The sequence below is a fragment of the Strigops habroptila genome, chromosome 15 (assembly GCF_004027225.2).
Source record: "Strigops habroptila isolate Jane chromosome 15, bStrHab1.2.pri, whole genome shotgun sequence".
Taxonomy (NCBI): Eukaryota; Metazoa; Chordata; class Aves; order Psittaciformes; family Psittacidae; genus Strigops; species Strigops habroptila.
Genome location: NC_044291.2, coordinates 10,083,540 through 10,102,049, shown reverse-complemented (window position 1 = coordinate 10,102,049; position 18,510 = coordinate 10,083,540). Strand labels below are relative to the sequence as shown.

Here is an 18,510-nt window from a genome sequence, read left to right as displayed (position 1 = left end):
CAAACCCAGGCCAGGGACCATTCTGGCAGCTTGTTGTTACACTTGATCACATTCCTGTACCAAGCAGCATCCCCAAGAGCTGCTTAATTTAGTACTACAGATGTGTCCTACGGGACCAGGCACACTGGGAGATGCAGGACTCCAAAGATGCTCCTCAAAGGAGCTGTATTTCCCTGATCCTACAACATGACCACTTGACGCCCTGTGCAGAGCGGACACAGGGCTCAGGAGTTTTGCTGAGGGAGCTGCAGAAGACTGTTCGTAACAGTTCTGTGGCAGGTTTTCGACTCTTGGAGCCAGCATCGCTCCCCCTCACTGCGACACGAGGGCATGGATGCTGCTCCCTGCGGAGGCGTGCCAGGGAATCATAAACACAGCTGGTTTCATTGGGCGTGTTATTCACCCCCAGGCTCTCTCCGAGCTGGACTGATGATGTCTCAGGAGCATAATGGAGAAAAACATGGCAATGTTTTCTTCGTTGCACTGCCTCCCCTAGATGTTACATGCTGCACTACTGCATTGCACAACTGGCTGTCTGAAAAAAGGGGAGCCTGAAAAGACTGCTTTAAATCAGACTTAGAATGAAGACAAAAGTCAAGGGAAATAATAAGAAATCAATAAATCAATGAGCAATCTAGTGAACACATACCAAGGTCTGTACCTCTCCTTGCCTCACGGCATTAGAAAACCACTCAGCAGAGCTAAAAGCCATGAAATTGGAAACTGGTTTGTGTTCACTCACACGGCAAAAAAAGAGTGAAGATTCTTTATGGGATACAGAAAGGTTGATTATAAGGACCGTGGGATTACACTAACACCCAGTGTTTCTGCTTCCTGGAGCAAAGCTATGTTCCTCACTGATATTTGCTCTTAAACAATTCTTCAAAAAGTCCATCTACTTTACACCCAGAGACTGTGCAGCTCCATCCAGCTGGTCACTAGTCTAATGTTTTGGCTCTGTTTTCACCTGGCGTATGGAAAATCTCTGAGCACAGCCTTCCCCTGGTAACCAGTGTTTTCCTCCCTTTCCCTTCTCCTGCTCAGGAGAGTTTTCCACTTGCCTTTGATTTCTTCAGCTTGTTTGTGGCCATGTGTCTGGACAGCCCCACGGAAGGGTCTATCTTCATTGACATCATTGTAAAAAGTAGAATCATCGAGTCACAGAATTGTTTAGGTTGGAAAAGACCCTTAAGCTCATCAAGTCCAACCATTCCCCAGCACTGCCAAGGCCACCACTAACCCATGTCACTAAGGGCCACAACTACACATCTTTTCAATCCCCGCAGGGATGGTGACTCCACCCGTGCCCTGGGCAGCCTGTTCCAGTGCTTGACACCCAGCTGAAACCATGTCAAGTTTGTTAAAAGGAAGCATGTGTGGGAGAGGCCATTGTAATGGAGCCTCTGTGCGTCCCTGGGCGCCACCACCACCATGTCCCAGCCCAAAAACACTGAGCGCCATCACAGCTTTGGGAGGGTGCCAGGGAGGGACCAGCTGGCACCACAATGAGGATGGTGACCTGGGGTAGGTGTCAGTGATTGGGGAGCAAGAGGGGTGCAGGGGTAGCCCAGGAACATGGCAGTATGTATGGTGGAACAGTGGGACATGGCAGGACTTAAGGCACATGAGGTAACCTGAGAATGAGGTACAGCAGCGTGACATGGGGACACAGCACGGCCCTGAGGTATGTGGGGTCACCTGGGAACATGACATGGTCATGTTCAAGGACACGGTCATGGACACGGTCAAGGCCAGGCTGGACGAGTCTTGGAGCAACCTGCTCTAGTGGAAGGTGTCCCTGCCTGTGGCAGGGGGTTGGAACTGGAGGAGCTTTAAGGTCCCTTCCAACACAAACCAGGCTGGGATTCTGTAGTGGGGTCATGAGGCACACCGGGACATGGCTCAGCCCTGGGGCACACCGGGACATGGCTCAGCCCTGGGGCACACAGAGACATGGCTCAGCCCTGGGGCACACAGAGACATGGCGGCACAGCCCTGGGGCACACGGGGTCATGTCAGCCCAGCCCTGAGGTACACGGGGACATGGCGCCACCGCCCTGAGGCATACGAGGACATGGCGCCACCGCCCTGAGGTACACGGGGACATGGCAGCCCAGCCCTGAGGCACACGAGGACATGGCAGCCCAGCCCTGAGGCACACGGGGAGCTCGGGGACATGGCGGGTCCCTGGGGCACCCGGCGCTGAGCACAGGCCGCGCTCCTGCCCTCCGCGCCGCGTTGCCATAGCGATGCCTCCCTCCGCGCCCCCGGAGCGCTGTCGCTTTAAGAGCGGCGCGGCCGCCGCCGCCCCCGCCCTCGCCCGCCCGGCGGCCGGAAGGGGTCCGCGCTGCCGCCCGCCGCCGCCGCTCGGTCTCTCAGGTAAGCGCCGCGCCTCGGCCGGCCCAGCCCGCTCCCACCCCGCCTGCTGCCGCCGCCGCCACCGCCACCGGGGGAGGCGCTGCCCGGGGCGCCGGCCCCGCCCCGCCCGCCGGGTGCCCGCGGGCGGCGCGGCCGCAAGTGCGGGAGGAGCTCGGGGCCGCTCCCGGGGCGCCTGTCGGTAACGGCGCGGGGCTGGGGGTGCTCCGGGGGTGCTGGGGACCCGAGCGGGGAGCGCTCAGCGGACACCCTGCGGGCCGAGGCCGCTCGGCGGAGGAGGAGTCCCGCAGAACCCGCGTTGTGCTGGGCCGCGCGTCCGGCGCCGGGCCGGGTGTGCTCGGTCGTGTATGTGCTGAGTCCGTGGACCTGTTGAACGCTGCTCCGGCGGCTCGGTGTGTTATAGCAGGCACCGCTCCGGTGGCCGGTACCGGCGGTGCTGACTTTGTTGGGCCTTTCAGGGCTCCGGAACCGCTCCTGCCCGGGGATCTCTCCGCAGGTGGAGTCACGGCGATGCCGGTCGTGCCTCCCGCTCTCCACCGGCATCACCGTCCCTGCAGCCGGGCACGGCCCAGGCCCGGCCCGGCCCGCGGCGGGTACGCGGGGCCGCCTTGTTCTTGTTCCCCGCAGCTGGGTGAGCTCTCGGCATTCGAACAGGCTGCCCAGGGCAGGGCTGGAGTCACCGTCCCTGCAAGTGTTCACACCCCGTGTAGCCGAGGCCCTCAGTGCCATGGGTTAGTGGTGGCCTTGGCAGTGCTGGGGAATGGTTGGACTGGATGATCTTGAAGGTCTTTTCCAACCTTGTTGATTCTATGATTTTATGCTCTCTGTGGTCCTACCAGCAGTGGTTGGGGCTGCAGGAGGTAGGAGGAAGCGGGCAGGAGGGAGTAAACTTCACTGCTACGGTGTTAGTTGTGCTCAGGTCCCCAGATCCTTGAGAGTTAGACACTTGTGTTGGCTGGTGGTTTCATTTGCTTGGGATTTTTCCCCCATTTTATCAAAGAGCTTTAATTTTTTTATTCTTGATCAGATGTCTGTGGGAAAACTTTGCTTTTAAACTTTTATTTGGCCTTTTCTGGTTGATACTGTTCCAATTTCTTGTTTGTTGGTGCTTTTCGTTTTTTCCTTTTCATGCTGGATGCACTGGCTTTGCTTCTTTGGTTGGTCTGGCTTCTAAATGTCCTTTAATTAGGGAGTGTGGGGATTGGGAAAGGATAAAATATGAGAATCCAGGACTATATTGTGTCAGCTTTTCTAGTGGAATCCTGTAAGCCAAAGGGGAAGAGGAAAGAAAAAGTGATCAAGAGGATCTCAGGGTGATTTGCTTTGTTGGAAGCAGAAAACCAAAAATGTTCTGAGGGACTGACTGAGATTTTGTTTCACTTAATTTCTCTTCTTTTGAGGTTGAAAGATAAGCCAACACTTTGAAACGCTCCAGTTTAAAATGCTGAGCTCTTCTTTTGCTCTTCAACTGACTCAATTGAGAAAAGTTCTTTAAAACAGAAAAAGCAGCAGCAGTTCTGCAGTGGAGGAGGCAGCAGTGGTGGGGGGTGTGCAGAGGCCTCACAGCTTTTCCATCAGCCGTTTCTGCCTTCTCCCTGTGGACCATAGCATTAGAGAGGCTCCAATTCCCATTTAACCTGCTGGTCTGGGTAATGTGGCTGTGGAAAGCAGGAGAAGCTCTTTGTGGATTACCTGCTGTGCCACTTGGGGCTCACTCTGCTGCGGGCTCTGGCCTCTGGTGTATAATTGAGGAAAGTAATTGTATTTTAAGAAGACTTAAATCTATTACCCAGGTGTGTGCTGTCCCCTGGGCAGATGTCAGGGCGTGTGAGCTTTCTTTTGCTGCTGGCAAGCGAGTTGTGGTCTTCTCATGGTCGTAGTTGCCTGCTACTAGTTGCTTGATGCTGAAGGTTGCAGCATCTTCGGCTTTGGGGCATGAGACCCCTTGGTGTTCTGTCCTTTTCCTCCCCATGGGAATCACCCAGGTGACCTGCCTCCTCCCCCGGAGCTGCCTCCTTTCCTTTCCCAGGAGCTTTCATCTTCCTCATTCAATTCACTGTCCAGGAAGATTTTTATTTGTTGCATCTTTCCTGAGTTTGGTTTTTGTGCACAGCAACAAGCCTGGCCATGGGCAGCACAGGTCTGTGGTGAGGGACAGAGAGCCAAGAGCAACTAGAACTGGGTGTAATTGAAAGCTGTCAACTTCTCAGCGAAGGAGGATGTTCAAAGCATGTGGCTGTCTTGTCGAGGCTTGAGGTAGCTCCTTGGGTGACACTGAGTGGAGATCTGAATCTTTCAGTTCTAAATAGTCATTGAGGAGAAGGCATCAGAAAACTCCCCAGGGTTTGGCCACTTGGGAAGCTCTGTGGGCTGGAGTCCAACGGTGCAACGGCAGCAGGACTCTGGGTGGCTTTTCTTCTACTTGCTGCTGCAGTTCTGCACCGTCCGATGTGGTTGCTTGCTGGTGTTCTTCTGAAGGTGTCCATCCTGGGTGACTTTGAAACAGGTGAAATAGTCAAGAACCGGTGTCCTGGAGTGCTCTGCTTGGGTTTCCTGCCCTTCCTTCCCTTCAAAGTGGCTGTTCCCTAGGGAGTTTGGCTGCAGCGGGCATCTGTGCCTGAAAGGGACCAGCAGTGACCCATGAGAAGGCTTTTGGGTAACAGAGGGACAGGCTAGAGCCCTGCTGAGTGGGAGACCAGGCAGAAAGCAGTGTGCCCACCCTGGTGATGGCATGGGACAGCCCCGGGCATCCGGGAAGAGAGGAATTTGGGAACAAGGCGGATCTAACAGGGAGCAAATGCCCACCCCAGTGGTAAACAGCACCAGCCGGGAGAGATGCTTCTGCCTGCATGCCCTGGCTGGATCAGCTGTAGGCAGTTTCTCGATGAGCCTGTGGTTGAAATTGAGAGTTTCATTCCCCAAATGTCCTGCTGTCCCCTTGGGCCCTCCGTATCTGCTGGCGTTTGCCAGACATTGCCTGAGTTGCTCTTAAACTGCAGCTGTTTCTGCAGGTTCCCAGTTCCTGCTCAGTTGTTTTTATTCTGTTTATTTTAGTGCTTATAAACTGATTTTTTAAGAAGAGTTGGAACTTCAGCTGGAAAGTTGCCTTTTGCTGCTCCCCCTCATGATGTGGTTGAGAAGCTGCACCATAGGAGGTGGCAGCTGAGCCCTGCAATATTGTTCCCCCCTTTATGCTTTGCATTTTCTGAGCTGTGGTTTCCCAGGGATTCAGGGGCTGCTGCCCTGTACCTTGGTTTTAGCAGTTGATGTGTTTGGGGGGGGGGGGTGTCTGCTCTTAATCGAGTAAAGTTAGGAACTTGGCTTGGGAGTAAAAACCTTAAAAGAGACTTTTTTTCTTCTCTCATAACATGTTGTTTAGCCTGAACATTTGCAGTCAGAGCTATGTGTTTCTTAAAGACACAGAGAGCAAATAGCTGCTTTAGGGCAACATTTCAAATTGCTGAGAGGTGCAGAGTCACATCTGGAGCTAGAAGGTGCCACCGAAACATGACTCTGTTTCCACCATGACTCTGTCATTCTGCATTGTACGGGCAAACTCCTTCATGATTCTCGTAGCGAGTTCAAGAACTGAGGGTTGAGGTAATGTTTTAATGGTAATGTGTTTTAAAAGTAGTTTTTTACTAATGTTTTTTAAAAGTAGTAATTTTTTTTTTAAAAGTAGTACATAACTTTAGTAAAGATACAAATCAGGGGAGAACCCAGTGTAGTTAACATGATCCTCTGCTCTCCTGGTGATCAATGTGTGTATTGCCTTTCCATGCTGATCATAGAATGGATGAGCTTAAAGCTCATCCAGTTCCAACCCTTTGCCATGGGCAGGGACACCTTCCACGAATCCAGATTGCTCCAAGCCTGTTTCATAAGTTACTTTTGCAAGTTGAACTGAAAATAGGTGCTGGAAGTGGTGAATAATCCCTTCACTTTGAATAATCCATGGCTGGGAGGAGCCAAGGGTTCAGTCCTCCCCAGCTCTTTTGTTAGAGAACAGGCTAGAGTTTTTGTGCCCCTGCTGTGCTGTGTATTGAATGTTAAACAGTGATTTCTATGCAAGAATTTTAAGGGAAGCCTTTCACAGTACTTGAATGACCAACTAGGGGCAGCTTAGAAAGGGTTGCCTGGGAGATGCTGCTGAGAGCAGCTAGTGCAGGGTGCGACAGCTTGCATGGGAGAGAGGGGAGGCAGGCAGGATCAACATCTGATCTTCCTCTTTGGGGTGCAAGAGTGGTGGTACCCCTTCTGGATGCTCAGGGGATGTGAATGTGAGTGGTGCTGCTTGTTCTACTCATCACAGTGCTCCTTCTAAAGGAGTAAGGTGCAGCTGGCCCTGCAGAGAACAGGGTCATCTGGGTATCAAATGGTGCACTTCATTTTCTACACGCTCTGCAGCACTCACACTTCCTCAAGGTTTTCACCAGGAAGGAAAAGATGTTGCTTTGTGAGGAAGTAGCATGGGGAGGCTTCTGGATGCTCCTGCAGCATCACCAGAAACTTGGGTAAAATCCTGTGACATCCCTTTAGGTAATCTCAGGGTAAAGCTGGCTTTCAAAGGAGCTTATTGTTCCCTTGCTCCTCTTCAGAGCTCCTGCTGCACTGGTTATTCCTCTCTTTGGGTGCAAATAGGGTTTAAGTGATAATTATGGGGAAATGCTGAAATACATACCCAGACATGAAGAAAATACTCTTACACATGCAGGTCCCCACTGCTGTGTGTTTAATGGATTGCTTTTCCGGCTGCTCCTCAACTTGCAGCTCTGAGTTTGTTCTTGCACTTCTTCCACCGCCTGCTTAAAATGAGTTTGCGTGAAAATGTGAGTGCTTTCAGGCTGTGGGGAACGAAAACGTGATGCTCCAGTTAGGTGTTGGCAAAGTGTCCTGCTGTCTGGAGCTGTGTGGGAGGAGAAATGGCTTCTTGGTTGTGTGACCCCAATAGGGAGAAGAGCAGCTGGGGTTTAACAAACTGCTTAAAATTTATATAGGCCCCCAAAGTCTCCAGAGACATCTCTCCTTTCCTAGAAGCTTCCTTTAACAAGCTGATTTCTCAGGCTGATTGCTTGCAGATGAGATCATGCAGTGTGTTTTGCAGGGAAAGAATCTCAGCTTAGACTGGCGAGCCAGAAAGCTTTAACACGCAAGTCACATGCCCGGTGTCCTCATGGCACATACGGAACACTAGAGACTACAAAAGCATCTGTCTGGGGGGCAGCTTTTGCTCCAACATGAACTTTCTGGATGTACAGAATACCAAGGGATGCTCTCAAGTGCTGGGTCCTGTTGCTTGGACAGCAACAGGAGATAGCAAGGAAGTATTTCATCTTTCCTTAAGCTCTGTTTCTCTCTTTAGTGTGTGTGGTGTTGGGATAAGCCCAAGCGAGGGAAGGCTCTCATCTTAATTCCACAGACGTTTTTCTGCTGGCTTCAGCAAAGGAATTTATGTAGAATTGATGATGTTTTTTTCTGTTGATACATAAGAACATTCAGAGCAGGGAGGACTTGATGTTAATGTTCTGCTGCAGAGGATCCCACCGGCCTCTGGTCCCTCTCAGTGCTGTTTTCCATTTCTCTTGATGGGACCCGGGTTAAGGTGTCCTTAATAGAAAGGCCTCTTCTTCCAAAATAAGCACAGCCATCATTTAGGAATGCTGAAAATTAAGCAAAGCTGTTCTAAGGTGATGCTGGGTGGTATTCCCAGCACAGTGAGCTAAAAACTTCTCTTCCCAGTAGTTTGAAAGTACAACCTGTTCTCACAGGCAAGGTAAAAGGCACCTTCCTGATGCCAGGAACTCCTTGTGCCTAAAATTACTTCTTCCAAATCAAGAAGGCGTTAGTTATGCAAAAACAAGCTGGGGGGAGGAGAGAGTTTTACTAATATTGATTATGGAAATAGGAGCCACTTGTTCCCAAGCTCTCTTTAGAAAAATAAAAATAGAAATTGGAGTCAGACCGGGCAGGGAAAACTTCAAATCCCAAACTTGAAATCCACCAACCTTTTCTGCAACTTAGAGACAGGAATGGATAAAGCAAGATGTGTTAACACCTCCTACCACTGCACAGCAGTGTTCTTCTGCCTGTAGCAGAGCCTCATTCTGTGAGCTTGCTTTCTGAAGCTGACAGTTGAAAGCATATCTTACAGGTGATCACAGGCTTGGTGGAATTTCTTTTTCCTGTTGCTAAAGCATCTCTTTATATATCTCAATAAAGCAATCTTCATGTTTATCAGAAGCTCCTTACAATGAATAACTTCACACAGGTATTTTGTAGAGGTGGAAAGTCAAGCACACCCAAGTGGAAAATGCCTATCTGCAGGCTCGTCAAACTTCAAGCTGAAAGAGGGGAAATTGAGATCTTAGGCAGAAATTCTTCCCTGTGAGGGTGGAAGAACCCTCTTTTGCACCCAAGGAGAGGACTAACCAGTACAGCAGGAGCTCTGGAGTAAGGGAACAATAAGCTCCTTTGAAAGCCAGCTTTACCCTGGTATCGCTTAAAGGGATGTCATAGGTTGCCCAGAGAAGCTGTGGCTGCCCCATCCCTGGCAGTGTTCAAGGCCAGGTTGGACACAGGGGCTTGGAGCAACCTGCTCTAGTGGAAGGTGTCCCTGCCCGTGGCAGGGGGTTGGAACTGGAGGAGCTTTAAGGTCCCTTTCCACCCAAATCAGGCTGTGATTCCATCCTTTTGAGTGTGTAGTACAATCAAGTTACATACCTACTTTCTATGTTGTGTTATTTTCTTTCCTAGGTAAGATAGTTGTGAAGTAAGTGGCTTTGGTTGCATGCCCTTAGTCACGGGCTATTAATTCCAGGAACCTTGTTTTAATGAAAGGGGCTGGTACAACACTTGCTGCTCTGATGGATTGCAGTGAGGTGGTATATTTTTTGTAGCATCTCAACCATCTCATTCTTTATGCTGTTCCTGGATGGGATCCTGCTGGGTCTGCTCATGGGCTGTGTGTCCCCCTGGACATGGGCTGATGTGTCTCAAGGCCACCGGCTGGGTTGAGCAGCGCATACACATGGGAGGTGATGATCTGTACTCTGAAGAGCGCTGCCTAAACCTTGTTTTGTCCATGAAGCTTCAAGTATGGAGCTGTTAAAACCCCAGCCCACTCAGAACTAATGCTTGCAGAATGCATGACCAAGGAATTAAACTGGGTGGAGTTGTTCCAAAATTTGGATGTGGGGCCTGTCTGGTCCTAATGCAGCAGCTCTCTGGGTGTTTGCTTGGAAGGGTTCCCAGCATGGATGATGCTCTCCTGACCTGATTTGACTTCCCTTTCTTGATGTTTGGGTACTGTGCCCAAATTTGTCTGTGAGGCTCTGCAGCGCAGAGCTCTGGTGCCTGATGAACCTGAAACAAGTCAGCTCCTGTCAGGAGATGCTGGGAGATGATCAGCTCATACGTGCCATGGGGGATGGAAGGGAGGGCAGAGCGCAAGAGGAGGGACAGGCAAACAAAGTAAACAGTTGTGTTTCTTCCCCAGGACTGTCCCATGTCCTGAGTCTGCCAGCTGCAGTTTGGAGGCCAGAAGAATAGGGTGGGGTATTTTCTTCCAACCAGATGAATTTCTGCAGTGAAAAAGAGATGTGAAGTTCAGTTTCTCTGGGAATAACATTTAAGGTGTAAAAATGTCCCACCCATCAGTAACGAAGAGCTGCTGAAGAATGAGCAATTACAGAGACAGAGCCTGCAGAGCACATGGTGTTTGCAGCTCTTTTCTTGAAGGATGAGAATTCAGCTCTGGGCCCTTCACTACAAGAGAGACATTGAGGTGCTGGAGCGGGGCCGGAGAAGGGCACCGGAGCTGGTGCAGGGCCTGGGGCACAAGTGTGATGAGGAACGGCTGAGGGACCTGGGGGGTTTAGTCTGGAGAAGAGAAGGCTCGGGGGGACCTTATCGCTCTCTCCAGCTGCCTGACAGGAGGATGGAGCCAGGAGGGGGCTGGTCTCTGCTCCCAAGGAACAAGGGATGGGACAAGAGGAAACAGCCTCAAGCTGCACCAGGGCAGGTTTAGATGGAGATGAGGAACAATTCCTTCCCCAGAGGGTGCTCAGGCATTGGAACAGGCTGCCCAGGGCAGTGCTGGAGTCACCGTCCCTGCAAGTGTTCACACCCCGTGTAGCCGAGGCCCTCAGTGCCATGGGTTAGTGGTGGCCTTGGCAGTGCTGGGGAATGGTTGGACTTGATGAGCTTAAAGGTCTTTTCCAACCTGGTTGATTCTATGAATCTGGACATTTTTTCGTTGCATGTATCCTTTGGTACTGTCATCAGTCCTTTGGTAGTGGCATCAGCCTTCATGTTGCCTTCTTATGGAGAGTTAAACTCGCCAAGAGTCAGGTTTTGTTGTCCATGTGTATCACTACTGTTATTTCACTTGTGCTCATCGGTTTCTGCCTGTCCAAAGGTAAAACAAAAACAGTAATATGCTGTAGCAGAAATAGCTGGAGTATTACTCAATATGAAAATGTCAGCCTATAATGGGTGCTTTTCACTAAGCTCAGGCTGTTTCTGCTGTTCCTGACAAGCTCTCCCACATTCAGGCTGGGTAATGTGATCTTCCAGGGATGTTTATCTTCCAGTTCTGTGTCTCTAGTGGAGCTGCGCTGGGGCTGCTTGTGAGAACATGTGCAGCGTGAGCCATGTTGTTGTTTGGGATGAGGTGTTGGCCATGTGCACTGTGATTCAGCAGAGCATGCAGTGAGCTCCCTCCTTGTTTCCCTGGACAAGGGTCCCAATGCTGCAAATTCATCTCATGGGCTTTCTGTTTAAGTGCATGTGTTTTGCATTTGCCATGGGTATTAGTCAAACAACCCAACTTCCCAAAGAGTCCTTCCCTTTGCCTCCATCCATCTACATACATAGCTAGCAGCAATCATGTCTTTTCTTTCGTGTTTTGGGACAAGCTGAACGGGGCTTTACTCTGGCAAAGAGTGTTGCTGGTCAGCGCCATGGGCTGGGAGGAACAGCACTGGTGGCAGTTTCTCTGGTGGCCAACAGCCCTCTTTAATCTCAGTTCCTGCTTCTGCTTCCCCATCACCCTCCAGACAGAGCACCTCATGTAGACGACATGCTGCCTTCATCCTGAGGACTGAACCCACCAGGGGTTAGATGTGGTTCAGTCTCTGCTACAGCATTTTCTGGCCTCCTCCCAGCACTGGAAGGACACCAAATAGCAGCAGTGCTTCTGAGACCTCCCTAGAGGAAAGACTTAGAGTGGGAAATGATTTTTCTCGTTGCTTCTAATGTCAGGAGAGCTATTGGCTGTCTTGCTTTTAACCTGTATTCTTGGAATTATTGGAAGCTTTTGTGTTTGAATACACAGCTGAAGTTAAATGCCAAAAAGAAATCGCTTATGGTGGGTGTTAATTCATGCAAGGACAGTGTGACGCAGTGCACTGACCCAGTTTGAGACCTGTTTGAGACAAAGGCACAGAGACTGGTACTTCACTGTCTCTGTCCATACAGAATTAGCCCTGGTCACGTCAGTGCTGACATCTTTAACCAAGGTTTTGATGATACAATCTAGAAAGATTTCTTCAGAGAAACTCGATGTGTATCTTTCATGAAGCTATTGGCAATAATTATTCTGCCTCTTCTCATTTGCTGTCACAGAATGATGGAACTACAGGTTGGAAAGGACATGTGGAGGTCTTCAGCCTGACCTCCTGCTTGATGTGGGACTGTCTCCACCTCAGCCGTGGCTTTGTCTGGCCAAGTCTTGAAAGCATCCAGGAATGGAGCAGTGTGCCATGTGGGATCAGCTTCTGTTTGCTCTTGGTTGAGAGTTGTACCTAGTGAGCCACCTTCGAGTGTGGGTTATGCATTTAGCTTTGAATTGCCTCATCCTCCAGGTTTAAAAACATTTAAGTGAACTGTTAGAAAATGTCCCAGTAGGACTAATAATGTAACGTGTAATGTATCTGAATCCTTCTGTCTTTTCCGTGCTAGGGTGGGAAATATGAGCAGACCTGAAGTGCTGTTTCTGCAGGAAAAGGCAGGGACCCTGTTAGGTGGCTTTCTCATGTTTGCACAGGGTATTACAGGTGAAGCAGTGCTTGTAGGACATGTCCCATTGTTGGAATGAGCACATGGGTGTTTTCCCCTCAGTATTAGCCATGGGTTTTAGCCCAGGCGGAGCTGGGTTTGTCTGGAGGCACAGGATGAGCTCTGTGAGCATCCTCCACCCCGAGGCTGAGTGTGGGCTGGGGCAGAGCAGCTCTGCGCCCAGGCTGAGGCCACACATGCTCAAGGAATGCCCCTCCTCAGCCCCTTGCAATGCGGGGAGAGGGTTTTCCCCAGGGTCTGCTGCCGTCCTTTCAGAAGGAACAGCAGGTCATGAGATGAGTGTGCCTGTTGGAGCGCGCATCGGAGTTGCCCTGAGTATTAATGGGAGCGCAACAGCTCTCTACATCTGAGAAGTAAACTTGGATTTGGCAATGCCACGAGCTTCTGGACACAGTGGGTGTCCATGAATGGCACGTAGTCAGGCCAGAGCAGAGGCCTGCTGCTGTGTCTGGGCTGGGCTGGATTTCCTCAGACAGAACTGCAGATTGCAACACCCTTAATGCTTACTGAGGCCAGGAGGCCTTGCTTGGAAGGGAAATGGCTGAGATGCAAGGAGCTGCTGAGGAGGTGGAAGCTTCCCTAGCCAAGGCCTCGTTGCTGGCCTCCAATCTGGCTGTATCCCTGGACTCTGGATCCTCTCATGTAATGGGGAGAAATGCACATCCTTCGTTGGCACTGAGAATGAGAGCTCCCGTGGGCTGCTCGGGATCTTGCTTGGCACTGCCTTCTGCTCTGAGGTTTCCTGTTGTATTCCTGTTAGTGTCCACTGTGCCAGATGAGGCTGGTGGTGTGGAGCCAGCAGCGGTGTCCTTGGGTGGGTTTACAGATTCCCTGTGCCATGCAGAGGGCCCTTTGGAATCCTGCCTGTCTGAACCATGTGCCCGAGAGCATCCTCCTGCCTTTTGTTTCCATACCAGTGCCAGCAAAAGGGCTGGGAGCGTGGGCTTCTGCAGGCCTCCGGTCACTCGGAGGTGATGGTCCCTGCTGAGGAATGGCAGCAATGTGGTGACCACTGTTGTCAGCTGCTCGCTGCATGCTTTGACCAAAGGGCAGAGGGCAGGTTTGGGGTTGTACAGCCAGAGGGTCCTGGAGCAGCTGCTGTGCAGGGTCAGGGGTGGCAGCTAGAGGCTGACCTGGGCTGTCAGCTCTTGTTTTACCATCAGCTCTTGTTTTACCACCATCTCTTCCCCACACCAGGTATTTCTGCAGGGTCTGGGTGTGTTGCAGGCAGAGGGGCTGTAACAGCATCGCTGCCACAGCTGAGCTCTGCTGTGGTTCGGTTCGTTTGGTGTCTTTTGCTGGGAAAACCAAACTGTTGGTGCCCAATCTCTCCCCACATGCTGTTCCTCCTTGCTGAAGCCTACAGCCAGTGCCTATGGTTTGCTTTCGCATTCTGCTCATATTCTCCATATCTCTGGAATAAAATCTCCAGTTGAAAGAAGCTGAGTAGCTCTTCTCTGAGCTGGGTTTGGAATTAAAACTCAGACATTGGTCTTTGCAGGTCCCCACAGCTTGTAGTGTTTGAGGTGAAATGTGGCAACGTGGGTTCATCTGGGAAACTACTGGGAGAGAGGAACAGACCTGGGGAAGTATCACTGTGGGTGAGGTAACAGAGCTTTGATCCACCAGGCCTGGGACCTGGGCAGCTTTGCTTGTCACAGCTCTCCTTACTTGAGAGCTGCTGCCTTTGCTCCAAACCCCTTATAGCGGTGGAGGGCAGAAGGAGCTGGGCTGCTGCAGTGCTGGGGGAGGAACATGTCAGTGGCAGTGCTCGGGACACTGGATGCTATCTAGTGCTTCAAGAAGGTCAGCTTTGAAAGAGGTCCTGTGCCTGCTGAACATACCAACTGCTTACAGGGATAAGCTGTCAGAAGCCCAGAGCAAGGGCTTACTAGCTCATGGGAGTCGAGCCCTTCCTTGGAGCGGCAGCAGTTCTCATCTGCAGCACTTGCTGTTGCAGACACCAGAGGGTAGTTGGCTCATGGTGCAGACAAGAGCAAGGCAGAGAGGCTGGAAGCGTCCTGCTTGGGCTGGTCGCAGTGTCCAGGGATAGGGAGGGATGTCTGTTTGCAGATAATGGTTTCTCTGCCCCTTTCTCTCACTTGTGTCAGCAAAGATGGCCAGGGAGAGTGTTTACAAGTGTGTCCTTGCTGAGAGCTGCTCTGTGCCAGGAGTTCACTCCTCGGCTGGATGATGTGTTCACTGGGGCTTTGTCATTACAGCAGCTAAAGCTAAACTCATCTCGCTCCACTTGTTCTGGCCTGGGCGTATATGTACCACTTGCCTTCCCTATACTCTCATCCCCATCTCTGAGGCAGCCCAGAATGGAGCAGCTCAGGACCATGTTGTTTAAAAGACAAAGCAAATAGGAGGCTGCTGTTTGGGTCTTCCCTGGTAGTATTAAAGCTCTGAGTGAGATTTGGGGGGCTGGGGAGGAGGAGTTGTTCCTCCATTGCCACCTCTCCAGCCATTCACATCCCTGGGGGAGGGAACCGTGGTGGCAAAGCAGTGCTGAGGCCTCCTCTGCTCCCGTGTCCTGGTGTGACAGGGCATCACTGAGCAGCTACAGTGTGCCCAGAAACAAGCAGCTTGGCTCAGCTGCAGAGCTGTATCTGCTGGGGGCATGAGGATGTACTGTCCCATGGCTGGACCAGAGGTTGTGCTTGTTCTGGTGATGTAGGAAGTCATTGAGGGGTCGAGGAGACACCATATGCTGTGGTATTTGTCCTCTTGAGGACTTTCCTCTCTCTTCAGAGGACAGGCTTCCTTGGCATGGGGTGGGAGGTGTGTGGTGCGGGATGAATACTGCCCTTGTGCCACATTGTATCTTACACTGGTTGGGAGGGGGTTGTTCTGCATCGGGTGTCTGTATATGTCACCACATGCTCTATCTTGTTACCTCTGAGCCTTTTGTTACCCTGCAGAATAACTCTAGTCAGTACCTTGTATGGAGGGGTGGTTGGTCAGTAGTTCTCAGAGGATGCCACAGGCATCCTAAACTTGCCTTCCCCACCACGCCAAACTCTGCCCTGCTTCCACCTTCTCCCAGGTTTATGGCTGGAAGTGGGTTTCTTTGCAGTGGAAGGATGATACCAGCAGACCTAGGCTGAGCAGATGTTTCAGCTGGGCTAGGGTGGGAGTGAACACGTTCTCACAACGCGGGTAAGGACAGAAGAGGGGTGTGAGGTGTAAACAGAGCACTTTCCGAGCAGGCTTCTGTGTTGTATCACAAGTTCCTGGAAAGGTGGAAGCGGGAGCTGGCTGTCACCTCCTCTCAATGAAGGAATAAAGAGCTTGAATGTTGTACAGGTCCAGCCTTCTTCATGGGACTGTCCTGTGCTCTTCAACTCTCTTGTCCCTGCATAGCCAAAGGCCGTTCAGGTGATGTCCTGGTCTTATCTGACATGAGACATTGGTGCTTACCAGGATCACTGGGTCCTGCTGTGGCCTTCTGGGATGAAGGCAGGTAGAGGTGCTGCCATAGCTGGGCTAGGAGAGGAGCAGAAGGACCATGGCCTAGAGCCACTGCAGAAGGACCAGGGTGTCTGGTGGTGTTGCTGGAGCAGCCTGATGTGCTGCTGCTGTCTATCTTGAGCTGTTTGGTTGCCTTCACCTTAGCATCAGTGTGTGTTCATTTATTTCTCCAGTGGCTCTGGGACAGCAAAAGGCAACTTCCCAATGTCAGTGTGATCAGCTCATCAGTTCTTCACCCCAAATTTCATAATTCTGCTTTGCTGCTCAGCACAGCAGGTTATTTTTAAGCAGTGGAAGAAAAAACGCTGCTTTTAAGCCCGTTGAAACACTTTGTAGGCATTATTATTTTGGAAGACCACCTCTTAATTCTTCCTAGAATGCTTTTGCAATACTTTGGGGATCACAATCCCGTATCGATGCCTTAAACAGCCAAATTGTCCTGCACTGGCATAAACAAGCTTTTGTGTCTAAATTTGTCTATGGAATTTGGTCTCTGTTAATTGGACTGATCTTTTCAAAGCCAAACACAATCTGTTGGAGGAACTCTAACAGTGCCAGCCCTGCCTGAGCTGGTTCTGCCCCCTCGCCGTGTGGAAACCTGCTCGTGCTGCGGAAAGCTGTTCTGTGCAAGACCAAAACAGGGTCTGTTGATGTTATTCCGAGTCCTTTGAGGAGATGACTTACTGGTCACATGTGCTGCTATGAGGTCATTAGGAAGTCTCTCAAATACACAATTTGAGAAGCGATGATGGTATGGCAGAAGTATTCTCCCTCTGCGATGTGAGATGCAAAACTCTCTCTGAAGTGCTGTAGTTTGTAATAGCTCAGAGTGGGATCTGTTATTGTGCATATTTGGGCTCATTCCAGTGAAAAAAAGGAGTGTTTTGCTTTATCCCAGATTGATTAGTGACTGTGCAGCCTGGATCAAGTTACATTGCAGAGGGCATCCAGCAGAGCGCCTGTTGCTGTGCTCAAGTGCTGAAGGCAACAGCGAGTGAACTGCAAGGTCAGCAGTTTCTAGCAGCACTTTGTGCCTCCGCGGCACCAGCCTTCCCCAGGGAAAGGAGCTCCTCAGATCTGTTTGAGTTGGGTCATTGCTCTTCCCAGTGCCATGGGGGCTCTTTATCACCCAGGAGCCTTCTCCAGGCTCTTGATGTGATGTGCATCTGCTTTGATGTTTTTGTTGATGTTCCCAGCGGGCAGGTCAGCAAAGCACTTATCATAGAATCCCAGCCTGGTTTGTGTTGGAAGGGACCTTAAAGCTCCTCCAGTTCCAACCCCCTGCCACGGGCAGGGACACCTTCCACTAGAGCAGGTTGCTCCAAGCCCCTGTTGTCCAACCTGGCCTTGAACACTGCCAGGGCTGGGGCAGCCACAGCTTCTCTGGGCACCCTGTGCCAGCGCCTCAGCACCCTCACAGGGAAGAGCTTCTGCCTTAGAGCTCATCTCAGTCTCCCCTCTGGCAGGTTAAAGCCATTCCCTTTGTCCTGTCCCTACAAGCCCTTGTCCAAAGCCCCCCTCCATTTCAGTGCCTCCTGTGGCTCCCTCTGCTGCGGTCCTGCTTGTCCTGCCACCCCAGAGCCTCAGCAATGTCACCTGCCCATAAGGTTCCCACTGTCACCCCTGGTAATTCATCCCCCAGGTGCCACATTCTGGTTGAGTTTTGTGTTTTCCCTCTGTTTCTGTGCTTTAAGTGAAGAGGAAAGGACTGATGTCACACAGCTGTCCTACAGCTGCACTGGTGATCCTCCCTCCTGTGGGACCCCAACCTGAGGGAAGCAACAGGCGTGATCTGTTGTGATAAACACGCATTGAGCCCTGGCGCTGCTTCTGGGCTTTCCCTCTTCCAGGAAAGACTCTGGAAGCAAAAGGCCAAATGTCTGAGAAGTGCCTCTGCTCTTTGCAATAATCCCATCGGCTGGATTTGCTTAATAAATGACTAGAACTGTCTTTACTTATTACTTTTCCCTCACAGACACGGGCTGGTGGAGAACGGACGCGAGGCACACGGTGCAGTGATGTTCCTGCCGGGGCTTTCCCCGTGAGCAGAGGCAGCCGTGTTAAACCAGAAGGTGAAGCCGGCTGTGCCGTGCTGGGCCTGGCTTGCCCCTGGGACTACACGGGCCCTGCTTCCTGAGCAGGAGAGCTGCTTTCTGTTGTGGTTTCACTAAATGAATTCAAAGCTTGGCCTTCCTCCAGGCGCAGCCCGGGCCGGGTGCCAGCAGAGCAGCCCCGAGGGAGAGCACTGGAGCAAGGAGGGGCCAACAGCAGGGAAGAGCCGAGGAATCCAAGCAGGCGGATTTGCCTAGCAAACAGCTCTGTTTCCATCTGCTGGGTCAGGAGTTGCTATAGGAACTGGGATGATAGAGGCAGGGCCATCTCCTGGGCCTGTCTGTGTGTGTGGAGGGAGGGAGGAGGGAGGAGTTACTCAAGTTTGAACATATCGTGTGCTGGTGGAAAGTTGCAAGGAATGTCGAAACTACAGCCTGGCTCAACCTATGGAGCTCAAAAGAGACATGGCAGTTGTTCCCTGTGCTCAGCAGGCCCCGGGCAAGGCAGGTAGGGTCCTTCCAGCTTAACTCT

The 18,510-nt window shown here is 51.4% G+C and overlaps 1 protein-coding gene across 4 annotated transcripts in view; it reads left to right on the top strand.

Moving 5' to 3' along the window:
* The first annotated feature begins 2,322 nt into the window (after positions 1-2,322).
* LOC115617068 (discoidin domain-containing receptor 2-like) overlaps positions 2,323-18,510 on the top strand; it is a 63,334-nt gene continuing 47,146 nt past the window's right edge. The window contains exon 1 of one of the 4 annotated variants that reach the window (XM_030507135.1): positions 2,323-2,379. The gene's annotated coding sequence lies outside the window, so the exon portion shown is untranslated. Of the gene's footprint in view, positions 2,380-2,677; positions 2,769-18,298; positions 18,487-18,510 lie in introns of those variants that run through there. The other 3 variants (XM_030507138.1, XM_030507140.1, XM_030507136.1) reach the window with 3 other exon arrangements.